General features: G+C 42.0%; 1 long non-coding RNA gene across 2 annotated transcripts; it reads right to left on the reverse strand.

Moving 5' to 3' along the window:
* Positions 1-927: 927 nt before the first annotated feature.
* On the reverse strand, positions 928-13,565 carry LOC140212926 (uncharacterized). 2 transcript variants are annotated; one of them, XR_011889909.1, is made up of 4 exons: positions 13,123-13,565; positions 9,782-9,811; positions 6,188-6,214; positions 939-965 (listed from the first exon to the last, which is right to left on the reverse strand). It is a non-coding gene; the product is annotated as an uncharacterized lncRNA (long non-coding RNA). The 2 variants fall into 2 exon arrangements; XR_011889908.1 differs by lacking the exon at positions 6,188-6,214 and having other exon boundaries at positions 928-965.
* Between the last annotated feature and the right edge of the window lie 291 nt (positions 13,566-13,856).

Consider the following 13,856-nt stretch of genomic DNA (forward strand, 5'->3'; position numbering starts at 1 on the left):
GCGTCGTAATCGTCTTTGCGTGCAGCAACGAACATCTAAGCGCGGAAGACACGCAATGGATACGCTGTGACTATCGTACTAGGAACTTTGCGCCCTTCTGTTGTTGAGGAATTTTCAGCATCGAAATGTTTTCTGCTGTATAGCCTATTTAGTGTTGTCGCAAAACAGCCGTACAATGAACTACGTCAGGAGTTTCGAGCGTGCGACCATCCCGCTTTTCGAACTTTCGCTTGCGCTCTCGTGATTGAGCAGTGCCATGTTTTCGTCAGCGTTTATCACCATGGCAAGGTGGAGCCCAAATTGAACACGGCCTACTCAGTGAGGTAGCAGCCAGAGTGAAGGTTCGTCAAGCGAGATGCTTGCGCGATCTCGCCGCAGAAAGAGACGATACTCACGTGGTAACCGTAATTATGTAGGATTCTTGCCTTTGTTAACTAAAAATACCTGCATTTCTGAGGCATATATATGAAAGCGTAACTACAGCATGTTCTGCACTGTGTGATGGCACGAAGCAAATACACTTAAATAGGGACATGTTTGTTCCTGGCCTTTTTCTCCTACCTTTCTGGCAAGTTCGCTTTTATACACGCTTAGGATGTCAAATACCTGCCTATCGAATGTCAGAGCAATAACTTCAATAAATAAGTTTTAATGTGTCTGCCTAGTGATGTGCAACAGGATCCACTAACACTGAAGCACCGTGGTGACAGAACCAATTTTTATTGGAACCAGTAGAGGTTTCTGTTGTTACATATACTGGTTGTTCTTAATTGGTGTTCCAATAACACCAGTTCCAGTAATCCTAGCATAAGAATCTTAATTTGAGTGTTTATAACAGAAAGAATCCAGTAGAGGTAGACATTTGTCCTTCTTTTCTAATGCGCTATAAAGTGTATATTTGCTTTAATAGTAAGAAAACGGACACTCACCTGCAGCAATTCTCGGATCACCGCAGCCCGGTGGTACTTAAAAAAGGGGGGAAATATTAGTACATTGCGCATTGTTGAAAAAGAGTTCTTGTTAGGTTACTGCATAAACAAAACCATTGTTTACGACGGATAACTATTAGATGGAATTGACATTCTTACAGAAAGGGTTGTGCTCTGCTGATTACAGGTGAGTAAAAGAATGTTTTGAGCAGCTTTGATTATAATTCACTTAAAATGTGGCCATAAAAAGGAATTGTGTAATATGTATTCGAGTCCTCATACCATGAAAGCAAGAAATTCCCAAATTGTATGCTGTTTTGACAGGGTGGACACAACCTTTTATCCTTCTTTAAGGTACTGAAAAATATGCTGTCTTTTAAATGTTACCTTCATGTTTCAACTATGTGGGCCACTGCTTTGCACACTTTCTAATGAGGACCTCGAATTCGGGATTGCAGCTTAAATCGCAAGCGCACCGTAAAAAGCTGGCAACATTAGAGCGCACTTGTGCTGCAGCAACTTTGTAATATTTCGAGCCTTGCAGTTAAGCCGTACAGCAGTTTCGCACCCTGAGCTTCGGTGAGGAAAGGCTTCCACCCCTGAAACTGCTCGCTCAGAGGAATAGAAAGCTATATCAAAAGCCATGCATTTGTGCACTGCTTGCTTCGTTAGCAACTGCAAGAAATGAACTCCCTTCATGACCACCATGCATCATTTTATTTTGCATGTGCATCTCAGCAGTCGGTTTCTGCTCTTTGTACAATGTGGGATGACAGTGCGCGCAAAATTAAATGGAAGCAAAATTATTTTGCTTCCCCACTGGGTGCTCGAGCAGGCGGGGTAATACATCTGACATGGTGTTGACTGGTTTTTCGTAGAGAGGACAGACCGCTGACCCCGAATTTCCTGACGTCACACATTCCTGGCAGTAACTTTCAGTGCAGGGAGCTCAGAGGTAACCATATCAATTAAAAGTCAGTCAGATTTACGCTCAGAACCTAGTTCTCTTGTGCGCATGACCGTATTGAGCGCTTTGCTATTAGCTACAATAAGAAACGCAGAATAGTGTCATGATCGTTGCAACGTACCCAATTGTCTCATAATTACGAATAAAGTTTCAATGGGAATTTTTCAGCAAATTCATAAAAACGCGTTAGTATTACGTCGTATCTCATAGATGTCCTGGATACATGATATAAAGCCCGTTCACCCCACTGTAAAGTGTTGCTCAAGAGCTCGCTAGACACACATGCTGCGACTTCGAAGAGCGAAGTGCCACTGACGGTGGTCCGGAGCAGACTCCAGTGAGTTGCATAATATGTACGTATGCGTATATATGTTTAGCTCTACTACTTGACAGTCCAGTTTGAAAATCCAAATGCTTAAGAATAAAGTTGTAAATAAATTTCGGGTTGCAGCTTGGTTTGTCCGAGCAGTCACCAATATTGCCTACTCTACAGTAGGCTTAAAATAGGGGCACCATATAAGCTTCAATTTAATAGATGGCTTTATAACAGGGGCCCCAAAGAAACTTCTCTTGAATAGACAGTTTTATAATAGGGCCCCAAAGAAACTTCTGTGAACTACAGATTTTTTAATAGGGGCCCCAAAGAAACTTTTGTTTAATACAGAATTTTTTATTAGGGGCCCCAAAAAAGCTTCGGGTTACAAGAAAGTTTTAAAATAGGGACCCCAGACAGACTTCTGTTTAATAGAACGTTTTATAACAGTGGCCCCAAATACACTTCTATTTAATAGATAGTTTTGTAACACGCGCCCCAAAGAAACATCTGTTTAATAAAGAGCTTTATAACAGGGGTGTCAAAGAAAGATCAGTTCAATACAGAGCTTTCTAACCGGGGTCCCAAAGAAACTTCTGTTTATTACATAGTTTTATAACAGAGACCCCAAGAAACTTCTCTTGAACAGATAGTTTTATTACAGGGGCCCCAAAGGAACTGCTGTTTACTAGAGAGTTTTGTAATGCGGGCCCCACAGAAACTTTTGTTTAATAAAGAGTTTTTAATAGGGACCCCAAAGAAGCTTCTGGTTAAAAGAGAGTTTTAAAATAGGGGCCCCAAACAAGCTTCTGTTTAATAGAATGTTTTATAACAGTGGTTCCAAATACACTTCTATTCAATAGATAGTTTTATGACACGTGCCCCAAAGAAACATATGTTTAATAGAGAGCTTTATAACACAGTTGCCAAAGAAACAGCTGTTCAATACAGAGCATTCTAACAGGGGCCCCAAAGTAACTTCTCTCCAATAGATAGTTTTATAACAGAAACTCCTAAGAAACTTCTGTTTACTAGAAAGTTTCGTAACAGGCGCACAAAATGAACTATTTAATACACAGTTTTATAATAGGGGGCCAAAAAAACTTATATTTAATCTGAGAGTCCTATAACAGGCACCCCAATAAAACGCCTGTTTAAAATGAAGTGGTTTAATGACGGCCCCAAGCTTTTGTTTAATAGAGGGTTTTATAGTAGGGGCCCCAAGGAAACGTCTGGTTAAAAGATACCTTTAAACTAGGGGCGCTAAAGAAACATCTGTTTAATAGAGAGCTTTATAAGAGGAACTACTGAGAAACATCTGTTTAATGAGTTTTGTAATAAGGGTCCTAAAAACTTGTGTTTAATAGATGGTTTTATAACAGGGACTCCAAATATACCTGTGTTTAATAGACACTTTTATAATAGGGGCCCCAAATAAACTTCTGATTTATTAGAGAGTTTCAGAATAGGGGTCCCAAAAGTATTCTGGCCCAAAGAAAAATCATCAGCGCCACAGCGCTTGCGTCGACACAAAGATGGTTTAGCATTAGCGCCAGTAATGCTATCTGAAGTAAATAGCGCTCTGATCCAAATTCGATGCAAACCTATTGCAACAAAAAACATGGGGACATTCATCGAAGCATCGGTCCTACCTTTGTACCACATTCGGCCCCGTCTTCGTTAACCGGTAGCCCTCAAACACAACGAACGATGTCGCAGACTTTCGCTTTCACTAATTTCTTGTAAAAAATTATGCAGGAACTCCACAGGATTTGGCTAAATATTCGTAAGCATTGCGCCACTTGCTCGTCTCTCCGCAACCTGGAGTCATTATCAGTTTTATTAAATTTAATCTGACTAGTATAAATCCTTATCTTCCGTTATCGGTCGTTATCAGTCGCATCGAAATAGAGCGTGCCTTTACAACGCTTGTCGGTTATCAACGTTATCATTCTCGACGTGAGCCTTATTGATCATTATCGTTCAGTATCAACCTCATGATTCGACTTTTATCAGCTTTTATGAAACTTCACTTGACCCTTATCAACTCTTACAGGTGTTTGTTAAGCCTATCAGAATTGATCCAAGATAAGCGCTTATCGCTCTTTAGCATCTTATCCATCCTCGTCGAACCATTATCAAAGGTGATGAGACTTATATAACACCTCATCACTCCTTGTCATCTTTATCAACTCATTGGCTGCGGCTCTGTATGTTGCGCGATGCGAAGTGCATGACCCTTCAGAGACGGGTGGAATTTTTGTCGGCGAAGGAATGCCTCAAAGGAAGGCGCGTCCCGGGATCACTGAAACGTATCGGGAATGTGGTGTGTTTTTTAATTAATTTAGAAAACCTAGAACTTTTCTTATACCGCAAGGCACTAAGGTGGCTGGCTCTACATGGGATCGTAGAAATGGCTTTTGCTTCACCAAAACTTTCAAAAAATTTTTCATAAGAAATATTTTTTTGATATTTGGTTCATACTGCCAGTACAACCCAATATCGTCCAGATATATCTACCCTATGCAAGCTGAGGTTGTTAGCCCAATGGTAAAGACACTAGGCATCTGAGCGTAGAGTCGTAGGTTCGAAAACACACCAACCCCAATGGCTTTCCTTTCGCATTCTTCCTTTACACTCTGTTCTGCTTTTCTTTGTAGAGCACCTCGTGTTACGCGTTACGGACGGACAGACCTACGGACCACTTTCGTGGGTGAGTCGCCTAAGAACACTTACGCATTAAAGCAACGGTTAGTCAAAAAATCTATATTTCTTAAATTCGTAGTGAACCTTGAAAGCCGCCAAGTATAACGCAAATCCATCTCGTTGCAAGAAAGAGGCCAGTCTCGTTGCTAGATCGGCCTATTGAATTCAGGGGTTTAATATGCCCCAGTTTATTATGAACTCTGTACATCAGTACTCAGACTTGTTACTATTGATGAAACACGTATCCAAAGAGGATTTGTTTTGCTCTGCTTGAGGTTCCATTTTTTTAAAGCTTCCGTCCTCGCTTCTCGAACCGCTGCAAACACATGACTCTAATAGCGAGCACTAAACCTTATTTTAAAGCTCGTTATCTCGCGTGACGCAAAAGCCATGCACGCGGCGCTCTTTGGAGCTGCAAAGATCAAGACCCCTTTAGGAAAACACGTTCATAGGTAATATAATCGGCTCCTGAAGAAAATTTAGAATGACATCGGAACTTGCATCACGCAGTTTGCACTGAACAAGCGCTTTCTTTATGAAGCTGTTAACGGAGTTGTTTGATACATTACCTTGGCGTTGATTGACTTGATATGTCAGGTTACTGCGAGTTTTAAATTTGTTTCTTTAGGCTCACCTTGTGTTGCCCATGCGTGATCGTATTAGTGGTTTAAGAAAATGATCTTCAATTGCTATTGCCTCCTGCGTCCCCCTGCCTCATTCCTCCTACAATTATAGCTAAACACCCTTATTCAGCGCAGATCATTATATTCCAAGTATAGTGGTATCAGTTATTGCCCATGCATTTTCTTAAGGGGATGTATGGTTTGGTGTGTCTAAAAACAATTACGAGGAACAATAAACAATCCTTGAAATATTGATTCATGGTCAGTGTTTTATTCCTTAACGTGAACCTTATTCTTATTCATGAAATATGATTACCGTTACTCACATCGACATCGCCAACAAGCGTCACCTTTTGCCTGTGTAACTCATGATCATTGCACTTTCTTGTTACCTTTAGGGGTATCCTGTCCCACCTAAATTTTGGTTTTCATTTATTAAGTTACAATGTTGACTTTCTAGCGTTATCTTCTGCCGGTAGCAAAGCAGGCGGTTATCTTAGTACATGTGTAACGATTCTTCGGTTGTAGGCAATGAGATAAGCAATTATTACTGCACATGATTGCATTGATGTTTCCTGGTGAAAAACTACCTCTCTTGAAATTCTACGGAGACCTGAATAAGACAGGATAAAGTTTAAATATCACTCACCCTCAGAAAAACCACTCTGCGGGGCCCCTAATTCAAAAGAAGCACAGTAGAGTTAATGCCACAGCGCGGGGGACAAAACGTCTCGGGAAAAATGAGCAGGAATAAATATTTTCTCACTTTCTCCAAAGTATGTTCAGGGAAAACTTATGTAAAAGTGCCACTATTCCGCTATCTCGTGAGGAAACATATACATAGGTGTTATATTTCCTTAGATAGACCATGACCTTATGGTAAATAAAATTGAATTTGTGCATATTCTGCCTGAACTCAAGCAGGTCACCGTGATTGATTTGCGAAACGTGTACAACTAAGCAATGAATTGAGTAATCCATTAATAACTATATGCACCGTGATCATGAATATGATGCTCACAGGCAGCCCGCACAAAATAAAACATCTATGACAGTGTCTTTTATCATTTCGTTAAATTTCGGACCAAGATCCGGTGCCCTATTTCACAAGTAACTTAAAATTGAGCGTGTTCTGCAAGAAACGCTAAAGAAAATTTTCCCAGAATTGCCTTCAAGTTCGTGACAAGTTACAACGCACCGTCCACTACAAAAAAAAAAAAAAAACTGCGCTCTCTTGAGAAACCCGATCAACCTCACAAACACCAAAATGCCAGTGAACACAACCCTCATAGAACTCATAGAACACGTCAAGAATACTCTTATCGGAATACAGGACAGGCATTCCATAGGGCTGCTGAGCAGGCTATATAAATATATATATATATATATATATATATATATATATATATATATATATATATATATATATATATATATATATATATATATATATATATATACAAATTACGATACATATATAATTACGATACATGAGCTCGTCTAACGCACTTTTCTAACAACGTATTTGGAACCCTAGTACAGTGCCACAGGAATGGCAGGAAGCTAACATATTCTTCATAGAAAACAAGGAATACTCCCAAAACATCCAAAATCTAGGACCTATATCATTCAGGTTTTGCATAGGAAAGTTTTCCAGAATATACTCCAAATGTGGTTTAGTAGGCATATCAGCTATTGGGGACTCTTTCCACATTCCATGTCGGGCTTTCAACCACATATTTCAGCGCAATATGTCTTCTTACTCTTACAGGAGAAAGCACTGAACCCACTAAACGGAGGCGAGGATAGTTTAATCGTAGCACATGACCTCAAAAGAACTTTCAGCACCTCTCCCATTGTACTATCCTAAAGGAACTTGAGAAAAATGGAAATGAACGAAGATACAATAAGCAACTTCGTTCTCATAGAAAAACACGGCATGGGTAGGAATAGGGTCAACGAGGTCCGTACACAACGCACTAACAAAGCAACCCTACGAGGTGGCATCGTGTCCCTATTCATCTTCAATACAAGAATGCATGAAATCTCTGGAGCTCTCCAGGAGGACCAAGAGATGTGGCTCGCCATATACGCAGATGACCTCACGCTATTTGCACACAGAGGGTCATACGAGGAAAAGTAAGGTACACTGCAGAAAGCGATTGACAATGCAGAACACCTTTCTCGAGAGGGAGGCATGAAATGCGCATTGCAAAAATCGGAATATCTATGCGTGAAAGCCCAATACTCGAGGATAACTGAGCGCCAGGACTCTAGCCTAATCTTGTACAGGCTGCCCATTACAGAGGTACCAAAACTCAGGATAGCAAGCATGTGGATACAAGAAAACGCCACGGTATCACACATGCTAGACACATTAAAGCAAACAACAACGAATGGGGCACGAATGATTCACAAAGTACGAAAACTAAGATATTTAAAAGAAGCGGAGACGGTCATACTTGTGCAAACATTCGGTACAAGTTCGGTGACATATTTGCCTTCCGTCTGGAAGACTAAACAAAGCCTAAATGACCAAAGAGAAATACATCATCTGGGCTGCGTATAAGGCTGCACTGGAGGCATCAAGAAGCAAGAGCACCGATAGACTGGAAGCTCTTGGCGTTTACAATACATAAGAAGAACACGCGATGGCGGTAGTTGTAGCACGGAGAGAACGTCTGAATGTAATAGCACAAGGAAAGGCGCCCCTGCAAAGGCTGGAATACCCCCTGGGAGCACAGCACGGCTGGAAAGAAAGAGTTTTGCTAAACAGACACACAGCAGGTCTCAGTAATCCCAAAGAAGATGAGCAGAGAACGCCAAGGAAGCAGAAGAAAAGCGCCATCAAAGGTTTTACAAAAGAGGTACGAATACAGTTTAGATATATGCCACGCGGACGCGTGCTAGATGAAAACAGACCAATTCACAATGGTAGCTCTTAATGAATCCACAGCGAGAACAGCCTGTATTAGGACCCATTCGGCCTGTACGGCGGATGCCGCAACCAGAGTGCTGGTCCTTCAAGATGCTGTGGCAAAACAGCGATCTGCATTTGTCAAGACGGACTCCCACGCAGCATTCCGTTCGCACGCGACTGGTACAGTCTCGCACAAAATCCACCGATTGCTAGGCACCACCCTATAATGTCGCCACGTGATAATGTCGTGCCCAGCGCGCTCGCCGAAAACGAGAGGGTGTACCAAAATACTGGAGCAATAGGCAATCCAGCAACGACCGGACATTTCGAGGAACCCGCTGTCCACCCACACGGTATCCTTAAAAACGAAAGAAGAGAGAAAAAATTCCGCCGCCCACACTCCGACCTTACGGGCAAACAGTCCAGGGTCTGGCGCCGCATACAAACACATATCCACACCTTCAAAAACATAGTAAGATACACCCTGGACTGTAAGGACGTGGTTGTCCTTGCTGCAGGCAGTGGCCAACTCTTTCCCACGTAACGTGGATGTGCAAACTACAGCCTAGAAATACCAATTCTCCCCATTGCGACACAAGTGCCAAGCAACATGCAGTGGGTGGTTTGCTTGCTAGCGAAGATTAAGCCCAGCGAGCCGCAGAGACCAGTAGAACCCGGGGTGGCTTGCACGAACATTTAATAACGAAAATAATAACGAATTTAAGAACGCGTTAAATGTTCCATAGACAACGCCTAGCCCGCACATGTACGCATTCATAAATTCGTTATTCTTTTCGCGATTAAATATTCCTGCAAGCTGCTCCTGGACTCAGTAAACCACCCACTGCCAGAAATTCTTAAGAGAACTAAAATTTATACTACTACTGCCTACATTTCAGGTGCCCTGTCATAATTTGATTATCTTGATTGCTATAACATCTTACTACCTTTTAGAGTTCAAAAAATTAAATGCATCACGTATGGAGATCACCACTTGAGCGACATGGCCGTGTCAGAGAATAAGTATAGGCAGATAACCTTGAAAAAATTTGGCCCATTTGGCTTGTGATCATCGATGATATCGCGGATAATTTGCATCTCTCAAGTCTAAGTTTATTCTTGAATGAATGAATTTTTTTTTTTTGCAGAAGCTTGTTAGCAAATTACGCACTACATGCTCATTGAAATAGGAAAACTAAAAGTTATCCTTGCAGCCCATGAATTCATATGTATTGTGGCGTACTCTGTGCGTTAACAACATGGTTTTAATGCATTCCCAAAATCATAGCCTAATTCCATCGGTACAGGTTTGTTGTCACTTACCGTCAGACATTCCCACTTGAACAGCAAAGCCTGCAGAAAAGAAATAGCTCGTCAGATCAAGCTACCAAGGACAATAAATGAAATGTAAATGGATATGCCGATAAATCTATTTCGGTGTACTGTTACTTTCGCGCCCCCAGTTTCTTGAACCTTGGCAGGCGTTTGCTTTCGTAAACATGAATCAAGCAAGGCGTTGGTAGTAACTGCGGCAGCTAAACGGTGCAGCACACTGTGAAAATAAGGCTTTTGAACGATACAAAGATGACCCGCCATCATCTGAGTTTCACGTACATAGTAAGATTAGTCATGGAAGCCAACAAATGAATGTCCCAGTTTAAGGTTCCCACTATTATTTCGTATAGCTTAGAAACCATAACGTATTTGGCTTTCTGCGTTAATGGGTATCCTGACATAAAGGAGGCCGAGCCACCAATGTACCTTCCAAACAATAGTAATGAACAGTCCATTACGTCTAAATAACTAAGTCTTCGGCCACAATTACATTTTGTAGCGTCATTTATCCGATTGTACTGGTTGCGCCATCAAATTTTTTTTAGCATTCAGGTGTGCAATCTGCAGGAAGATGTGAAACAAGTGTACTAACTTTTGGGGGACATCAATACACTGCATAAAGTTATGCGGTTCGTAGGATGAGCTGAATCCTAAAATGAAATATCGGCTAACATAGCACAAGTCACCAAACATACAGCCGTTGTGGGGGCCTCACTTGTAGTCTTGGATCAAAGCATCGACAACAGAGTAGCACAAACAATCCCAAAGGCATTTATTGCACCTTCATACACTAATGCAGGCTAGCCGAAATGCTATGCACAGAACATGCCGATGGTCGCGCGACTAATCTAGGTAGTCTGACTCACCGCGACTGTATATCCAACTGTATGCTCGACACAAACGGCTGGTCGTTCGGGTATACGGTCATGCGAACGATAATGCCTCGCGAGGCTGTCTTGCAGAAGCATGAATCAGCCCACACGGGCAACGTCCGCGCTGCTAGGCGATCCCCCGAGCCAAAGAGGAAGAGCCTTCTCCCTTTTATGCCCAAGTAACCCCGCCGTTGGGTTGTGTTAGCAGTTCAACACTCGTGCCATCTCTCGTACTACTCTGGAACCAGACCGACCGCCACTGCGATGCCACGCGGCGAAGCCGGAATACAGGAGACGGGAGCCACGCGGGGAAAACAACACCAGGGAACGCGTGAAAGTCGCGCATCCCCACATCCTCTCCTCTAAGCAGTAATGGATCCGCTGCGCCAATTCTAACAAAATATATTGATTGGTATACCGGTATATAAATGCGCGTAAGAGTTCAGGAAACTGATAGCTCCGAATTTGCCATTTTTCAATGCTTACAATAAAATTAATCAAGTTATGGGGTTTTACGTGCCAAAACCACTTTCTGATTATGAGGCATGCCATAGTGGAGGACTCCGGAAATTTCGACCGCCTGGGGTTCTTTAACGTGCACCTGAATATAAGCAAACCGGTATTTTCGCATTTTGCCCCCATCGAAATGCGGCCGCCGTGGCGGGGATTAGATCCCGCGACCTCGTGCTCTGCAGCCTAACACCATAGCCACTGAGCAACCACGGCGGGTAATGTTTACAATAAGGAGCAATCAGACTTACCTTGCAATGGACACACGCGTGACATTACGAACCAATTACAACCATCCCATCACACAATATTTTGTTCTCGTTTGACATGTACTGTTGATTCATCACAAGTACAACCTCCTTACAGCAACATTGTGTATTGGCAGTGGATAAGCGCACAGACGGGCCCCATATGTCATATATATATATATATATATATATATATATATATATATATATACGTATGTATATATGTATACGTATTTCAGCACGATGCCTTTCCGTTTCAGTATTCCCTGACGAAGGTCGCACCCCAGCCGAAGCGTAGGAAATGAAGCATCGTTGTCTCCGTACGTGCGTCCTCAACCTACCGTGCCTGTTCAACTACCGGATCCTGGCTGACTCTCACTTTGCATAAAACCATACATACATACATCCGGAGTAGTTGGAGAAATATGGGAGAGGCCTTTGCCCTGCAGTGGGCGTAACCAGGCTGATGAGGAGGAGGATGATTTTGATACATACATACATACATACATACATACATACATACATACATACATACATACATACGTGCGTACATACGTGCGTACATACATACATACATACATATATACATACATATATACATACATACATACATACATACATGCATGCATACATACATACATACATACATACATACATACATACATACATACATACATACATACATACATACATACATACATACATACATACATACATACATACATACATACATACATACATACATACATACATACATATCGATTGCTGTAGCACTACCAATCGTGCAACAGCGACGCCCAATAATTCGTTCCCTAACTTGGGTATTTATATGTGCTAGGTCTAGCCCGGGAAGTGTTAGTCAGCGCCGCTTAGAGTCATAGCGGGCGGATGTGAAACACGATTTTTTGCATGATGCCGTCAAATAACAGGTGAACTTATGAGACAGGACACGTGGCTACTAGACCTTTGCATGTTACCTAATTGCATCAAGCTTGCTGCATTCGCTATAAATTAATGAGAAGAACGAAAACTGATGGCTAAATATTTGGGGATCATGACCATATTATAACAGGCATAATAGAGAGCATTTTTCTGCGCAGAAAGTAAGAGAGGTTGGCCTGAACCTTAATTCGCTCTAACCCTCTACTCTACACTGTGCAAAAAGGGTGTGGGGAAACGGGCTGATGAATGATGAGTATGATATGAGGAGGAGGCGCGTATATTCAAGTTCACAATGTTCCGGTAACGCCAAGGCGAAGAACCGAAAGAAAAAGGGTAGGGGTACTTAGATGTAGTTCAAATTGAATGGTAAAAGGTAATCCAAGAAAGAGAAGCGAAAGTGGACGAAAAGCTAACTTGTCGCCGGTGCCGATGAAACCCACTGTTATACATATATATATAGAACAGGTAAGCAGCACTGATGAATTATTATAATACAGAAAGGTCGTTTCTAAACAGCTAAATTCCATTACGCGTCTGTGGAAGACAGAAAGGCTTCAAATACGGTAATTCTTCTTTCTTTAGTTCCACGAATTTTTCTATAATTTTGTGTTGTAAATTTCTCTCAAATGAAGACACTAATTTTTGCATTGCCTCTTTTCAATATCACTGCTTCGGTTACCATCGACAAAATGCGCACTGCTAGAGAGAAATCTGCAACATCATCCCGCGTGGAAAACAAAGCCGTGAAAGAACACACCTGTTAGGAATGCCAGAGAAAGAAACCGTGATAGATTCATGCTTGGTTCCCTCTCTCCTGTAAACTTCCCACAATGCTCTAAGAATGGCTCGGGGTTTTCTCAGGCTTTGCGATAAGGAGTATTGAATCCTTCTTGGGTCCTCAGCATAGACGCACCAGCAGCAAGAGTGCGCCTGCAGGACTATTCTATTCATACGTCATTGGAGCGGTGTGCTCGAAAATAAGCTCTCTTCAAATCGTTTGTAACCAATCAACATACATTTTGGATTGTCGTCATAGATTCCAGTAACACATGAAGTTATAGAAAACTATAAGTTCACGCGCAGATGACATTCAACAGCTAACAGAGTTCGTCGCACCGGGATGTCTTCTCATGTTTCAGAGACCTTAATGTTGTCAGTCACAGAGGCTGCGAAAATACGTCGCTCCAGTGGGTTAACTTTCGCAAAGCAAACATGATCTATCACATCACATGTGCGTGAGCGCAGCCTCAAAAGTAGCCTGAAGATAAAAGATCGCTGTCTTCGAATGACATTTTCTCTATACTTTAATGTGGCTATATCTTAGTGCAAGAATCTCTCAGCCAGAGCCTGAAATCTTACTGACTACAGATATGTTCCATGATTGAAGAAGTAACTCTAGGCACCGCGTTTCACTCCTGTAAGGACAGTTGCGGTCACAATGAAAAGACGGACGGAATCCATGATGTCGTTCACGCTCAGTGGGCACTGTCA

Source organism: Dermacentor andersoni, chromosome 8, assembly GCF_023375885.2.
Source record: "Dermacentor andersoni chromosome 8, qqDerAnde1_hic_scaffold, whole genome shotgun sequence".
Classification (NCBI taxonomy): Eukaryota; Metazoa; Arthropoda; class Arachnida; order Ixodida; family Ixodidae; genus Dermacentor; species Dermacentor andersoni.